General features: G+C 40.1%; 1 pseudogene; it reads right to left on the minus strand.

Annotated features, from left to right (window-relative positions):
- Positions 1-3,878: 3,878 nt before the first annotated feature.
- Rps8-ps9 (ribosomal protein S8, pseudogene 9) lies at positions 3,879-4,575 on the minus strand (annotated as a pseudogene).
- Between the last annotated feature and the right edge of the window lie 1,425 nt (positions 4,576-6,000).

The following is a 6,000-nucleotide window of genomic DNA, read 5'->3' on the forward strand; positions in this document are numbered from 1 at the left end:
AAGGACGCCAAGACAAGAGTCTGATCAAGGCGACAGTTTTATTTTTATACCATAACAGGGGTATTTATACCATAACAGGGGTAACAGAGGGAGGGGGGAAGTAAGAAACATTTACGCAGGCCAAGGACACAGTATTTGTGTGGTCAGGGAGTCAGCTGATGTTGACAAGATGTCAGAAAGGTCACAGGTTTGTCATATCTATTGGTCAGCAGGACATTGGTTTCTCAGAAAGGTTACAGGTCATCACATTGGGCATCTTGATGTCAGATGTATTTCTCAGCAAGGTCAGAGCTTTATCATATCTTTATTCATCCTGACCACCAGATTTGTATTAGTCTTCTGTAGCTGGCTGGGGATTTTTCATGAACCCAGTCATACTTAACACTAACCATCATAATAACATCAATAATGGAGGGTTTCAAGGGCATCGCTCCCAACAATCAATGAGTACATACCATGCATGTCCTTTTGGGTTTAGGTCACCTCACTCAGGATGATATTTTTTAGTTCCGTCCATTTGCCAGCAAAACTCATGATGTCTCATTTTAAATAGCTGAATAGTATTCCATTATTTGAATGAGCAACATTTTCTATATCCATTTTTTGGTTGAGGGACATCTGGGTTGCTTTAAGTTTCTGGCCATTACAAATAAGACTGCTAATGAACATGCTGGAGCATGTGTCCTTGTGGCATGGTGGAACATCTTTTGGGTATAGGCCCAGGAGTGGTATAGATGGTTCTTCACATAGAACTATTTCCAACTTTCTGAGAAACCTCCAGATTGGTTTCCAGAGTGGTTGTACCAGTTTGCAATGCCATTGGCAGTGGAGGAGTGTTCCTTATTCTCCACATCCTCGCCATCATGTGCTGTTGCATGAGTTTTCGATCTTAGCCATTCTGAATGGTATAATGTGGAATCTTAGAGTCATTTTGATTGTCATTTCCCGGATGATTAAAGATTTTGAACATTTCCTAAAGTGCTTCTCGGCCATTTGAGATTCCTCTGTTGAAAATTCTGTTTAGGTCTGTGCCCCATTTTTAATTAGATTGCTTGGTGTTTTGGTGGCTAACTTCTTGAGTTCTTTATATATTTTGGATATTGGCCCTCTACTGGATGGAGGGTCAGTGAAGATCTTTTCCTAATCTGTAGGTTGCTGTATTGTATTGTCCTATTGACTGTACCCTTTGTCTTAGAGAAGCTTTCAGTTGCATGAGGTCTCATTTACCATTTGGATATTGGTTTTTGTATTTGTACCTTTGTATATGGTGCTAAACATGGATTAATTTGCATTATGCTAAATGCAGACCACCAGTTAGATCAGCACCATTTGTTGAAAATGCTTTCTTTTTTCCACTGCCTGATTTTGGCTTCTTTGTCAAAGATCAATTGCCCACAAGTGTATGGATTTATTACTGAGTTTTCGATTCTATTCCATTGATTGACCTATCTGTCTGTGTACCAATTCCATGCAGTTTTTTTTTTATCACTATTGCTCTGTAGTACAGCATGAGGTCAGGTATATTGGTTCCCTCAGAAGTTCTTTTATTGTTCAGAACTATTTTTGTTGTCCTGGGTTTTTTTGTTTCTTTTCATATGAAGTTGAGAATTGCTCTTTCCATATCTGTGGAGAATTGAGTTGGAATTTTTATTTAAATGTCATTTCCTCTGTAGATTGCTTATGGCCATTTTTACTATGTTAATTCTACCAGTCCACGAGCATGGAAGATTTCTCCATTTTCTGAGCGCTTCTTCCAGTTCTTTCTTCAGGGACTTGAAGTTCTTGTCATACAGATCTTTCAGATCTTTCACTTGCTTGGTTAGAGTTCTACCAAGATATTTTATACTATTTGTGGCTATTGTGACAGGTGTTGTTTCCCTAATTTCTTTCTCAGCTCGTTTATCATTTGTATAAAGAAAGGCTACTCACTTGTTTGAGTTAATTTTATATCTAGCCACTTTGCTGAAGTTATTTATCAGCTGTAGGTGTTCTCTGGAAGAATTTTGAGGGTGACATAGTATACTAACATATCATCTGCAAATAGTGATACATTGACTTTTTCCTTTACAATTTGTATCCCTCTGATCTCCTTTAGTTGTCTAATTGTTCTAGATAGAACTTCAAGTACTATATTGAATAGGTAGGGAGAGAGTGGGTAGCCTTGTCTAGTCCCTGACTTTAGTGGGATTGCTTCAAGTCTCTCTCTGTTTAATTTGATGTTGGCTGTTGGTTTGTTGTGTATGGCTTTTCTTATGCTTAGGTGTGTGCTATGAATTCCTGCTCTTTCCAAGGCTTTTAACATGAAGGGGTTTGGATTTTGTCAAAGACCTTTTCAGCATCTAATGACATGATCATGTGATTTTTTCTTTGAACTTGTTTATATACTAGATTATGTTGATAGATTTTCATATATCGATCCATCACTCCATCTCTGGAATGAAGCTTCCTTGATTGTGGGGAATGATGTTTTTGATGTGTTCTTGGATCCAGTTTGTGAGAATTTTATTGCGTAATTTTTTGCATCAATATTCATAAGCAAAATTGGCCTGAAGTTCTCTTTCTTTGTTGGATTTTGTGTGGTTTAGATGTCAGAGTAACTGTGGCTTCATAGGATGAATTAGGTCCTGCTCCTTCTGTTTCTATTTTGGGTCAGAGTTTGAGGAGTATTGGTATTCGCTCTTCTTTGAAGGTCTAAAATCATCTGGTCTTGGGCTGTTTTTGGTTTGAAGAATTTAATGACTGTTTCTACTTCCTTAGGGGTTATAGGACCATTTAGATTATTTACCTGATCTTAATTTAACTTTTGCATGTGTTATCTGTCTAGAAAATCATCCATTTCTGCCAGATTTTATGGTTTTGTTGAGTATAGGCTTTTGTAGTAGGATCTGATGATTTTTTTTAATTTCCTCAGTTTCTGTTGTTGTGTCTCCTTTTTCACTTTTGATTTTGTTAATTTATATACGGTCTCTGGGGCCTTTAGTTAGTTTGGCTAAGTATTTATTTATCTTGTTGATTTTCTCAAAGAACCAGAGTCTGGTTTTGTTGATTCTTTGCATTGTTGTCTTTGTTTCTACTTGGTTGCTTTTAGCTCTGAGTTTTATTATTTCCAGCTGTCTACTACTCTTGGGTGTGTTTGCTTCTTTTTGTTCTAGAGCTTTCAGGTGTGGTGTTAAGTTGCTAGTGTAGGATCTCTTTAATTTCTTTATGAAGGCACTTAGTGCTATGAATTTTCCTTTTAGCACTGCTTTCATGGTGTTCCATAAGTTTGGGTATGCTGTGCCTTTAGTTTCATTGAATTTTAGAAATTCTTTAATTTCTTCAATTTCTTCCTTAACCAAATTATCATTGAGTAGAGAGTTTTTCAGTTTCCATGAGTATGTGGGTCTTTTGTTGTTTTTGTTGTTATTGAAGACCAGCCTTAGCCTGTGGTGATCTGACAAAATGTGTGGGCTTATTTCAATCTTCTTGTATCTATTGAGGCTTGTTTTATGTATGAGTATATGGTCAGTCTTGGAGAAGGTACTATGAGGTGCTGAGAAGAAGGTATATAGTTTTGTTTCAGGGTAAGATATTCTGTAGATATCTATTAAATCCATTTGATAGATTCTGTTAGTTTTATTCTGTTTAGTTTCTGTTACAATGACCTGTCTATTGGTGAGAATGAGGTGCTCAAATCTCCCACTATTATTGTGTTAGGTTCAATGTGTGTTTTAAATTTTAGTAACGTTCCTTTTATGAACGTGGGTGCCCTTTCATTTGGGGTATAGATGTTCAGAATTGAGACTTCATCTTGTTAAATTTTTCCTTTGATGCGTATGAAGTGTCCTTCCCCATATCCTTTTTTTTTTTTTTTACAGAACAGCAAACACCTTTATTACATGAGCTATGACAGTTTATTTGCCTTTCCGGGCTTTGATCTTCTGCAGATAGAAAGAACTCCAGCTCCTTGCCTTCGAGCACATAGCCATCTGCTCTGCCACACTGGCCTGGTCTTGAGGCAATACAGGCAATACAGGCGAGAAGCTTGCCCTGCTGGAACTGCTCCTCCAGAAGACTGCTGATTTTGGCATTCTTTTTCCTTTCATCATATTTCTTTTGAATTTTCTTTGATCGTTTTTTGTTTAAAATCTCTTCCTTCTCAGGAGTCAGCTTGGCCCCCTTCTTGCGGCCCAGGGGCAATGCATAGAGGAACTTTCACCGCTGTCGGAACGGTGTGCTGTCAATAAGCACAATGCAATTCTTCACCAGGGTCTTGGTGCGGACGAGCTCGTTATTGGGTGCACTGTAGACAACATCAATGATCCTTGTTTTTCGAGTACAACACTCAGAGCCCCAGGAAAAGTTCCCCACATCCAGTCTCAGAGCACGATACTTCTTATTGCCTCCTCGAACTCGGACTGTGTGTATGTGGCGAGGGCCAATCTTAGTGTTGGCGGCCGGCAGTCCCAGCTCATACTTCCGCTTCTTGTGGTAGGGTTTCCTCTTACCCCCAGTCTTGCGGCGCTTGTGCCAGTTGTCCCGAGAGACGCCCATCGCTCGGCGCTGGCTGGAAAGAGGAAGCCCAAAGCTTCACGGTCCGGTCTGGATATTTTTTATTTACATTTCAAATGTTATCCCTTTTCCTGGTTACCTGTCCAGAAATCCACTATCTCCTCCCCCACCCAACCACTTCCTCTCACCTCCCTGTCCTGACATTCCCCTACACTGGGTCATCCAGCCTTGAAAGAACCAAGGACCTCTCCTCCCATTGATGCCCAACAAGGCCATCCTCTGCTAAATATGTGGCTGGAGTCATAGGTCCATCCCTGGGTACTCTTCTGATGGTGGTTTAGACTCTAGGAGCGGTGGGGGGGGTCTGTTTGGTTGATATTGTTGTTCTTATGGGGTTGCAAACCCCTTCAGCTCCTTCAGTCCTTTCTTTAACTCCTCCATTCTCAGTTCAATGGTTGGCTGCAAACATCCACCCCTGTATTTGTCAGGCTCTGGCAGAACCTCTCAGGAGACAGCTATATCAGGCTCCTCTCAGCATGCACATCTTGGCATCTGCAATACTGTCTGGGTTTGGTGGCTGCATGTGGGATGCATCCCTAGGCAGGACAGTCTCTGGATGGCCTTTCCTTCAGTTTGCTCCACACTTTGTCTCCATATTTCCTCCTGTGAGTATGTGTGTTTTGAGCTTTAGTAGTTTCTTTTATGAATGTGGGTGCCCTTTCATTTGAGGTATAGATGTTCAGAATTGAGACTTCACCTTGTTAATTTTTTCCTTTCATGTGCATGAAGTGTCCTTCCCCATTTCTTTTTTTCTTTTATTGGATATTTTTATTTACATTTCAAATGTTATCCCCTTTCCTAGTTACCCGTCCAGAAATCTAAGAAGCATTCACACTTTGGTCTTCCTTCTTCTTGAGATTCATGTGGTCTCTGAATTGTATCTAGAGTATTCTGAGCTTTTGGGCTAGCATCCACTTATCTATCAGTGTGTTCTTTTGTAATTGGGTTACCTCACTCAGGATGGTATTTTCTAATTCCATCTATATGCCTAAGAATTTCATGAAGTCATTGTTTTTAAAAGCTGAGTAGTATTCCAGTGTATAAATGTATACAGAGCAAGTAGGAAAGAGAAGTAATAGCATACAACTTAGAAAAAAGCATCACCATGCTCTCTGAGCCCTCTGGAACATACCAAGCTCCCCTAAGCAGCCTGCCATCCCAGAGGGACTTCCATTCCTCTGCCCTCTCTTTGCCCACCTTCATCAGACCTGAGGCAACTGAACCATACAGAACTACAGGTCAGGAATCACACAGCCCAAGGATACCCATCAGAGACGTGTCACACCAGGACCATCAAGGTTCACCACTCTCTCAATACCCACTACAACAAGATCAACTAGGGATCAAAATCATACAAGTGGTTAAAGGCCCTAAAAAGAACACAATCAACAAGAGCTAGGGCAATATGACATCGCCAAAGTGTAGCTACCCCCACTACAGCATGATCTG

Source organism: Rattus norvegicus, chromosome 12, assembly GCF_036323735.1.
Source record: "Rattus norvegicus strain BN/NHsdMcwi chromosome 12, GRCr8, whole genome shotgun sequence".
NCBI lineage: Eukaryota > Metazoa > Chordata > Mammalia > Rodentia > Muridae > Rattus > Rattus norvegicus.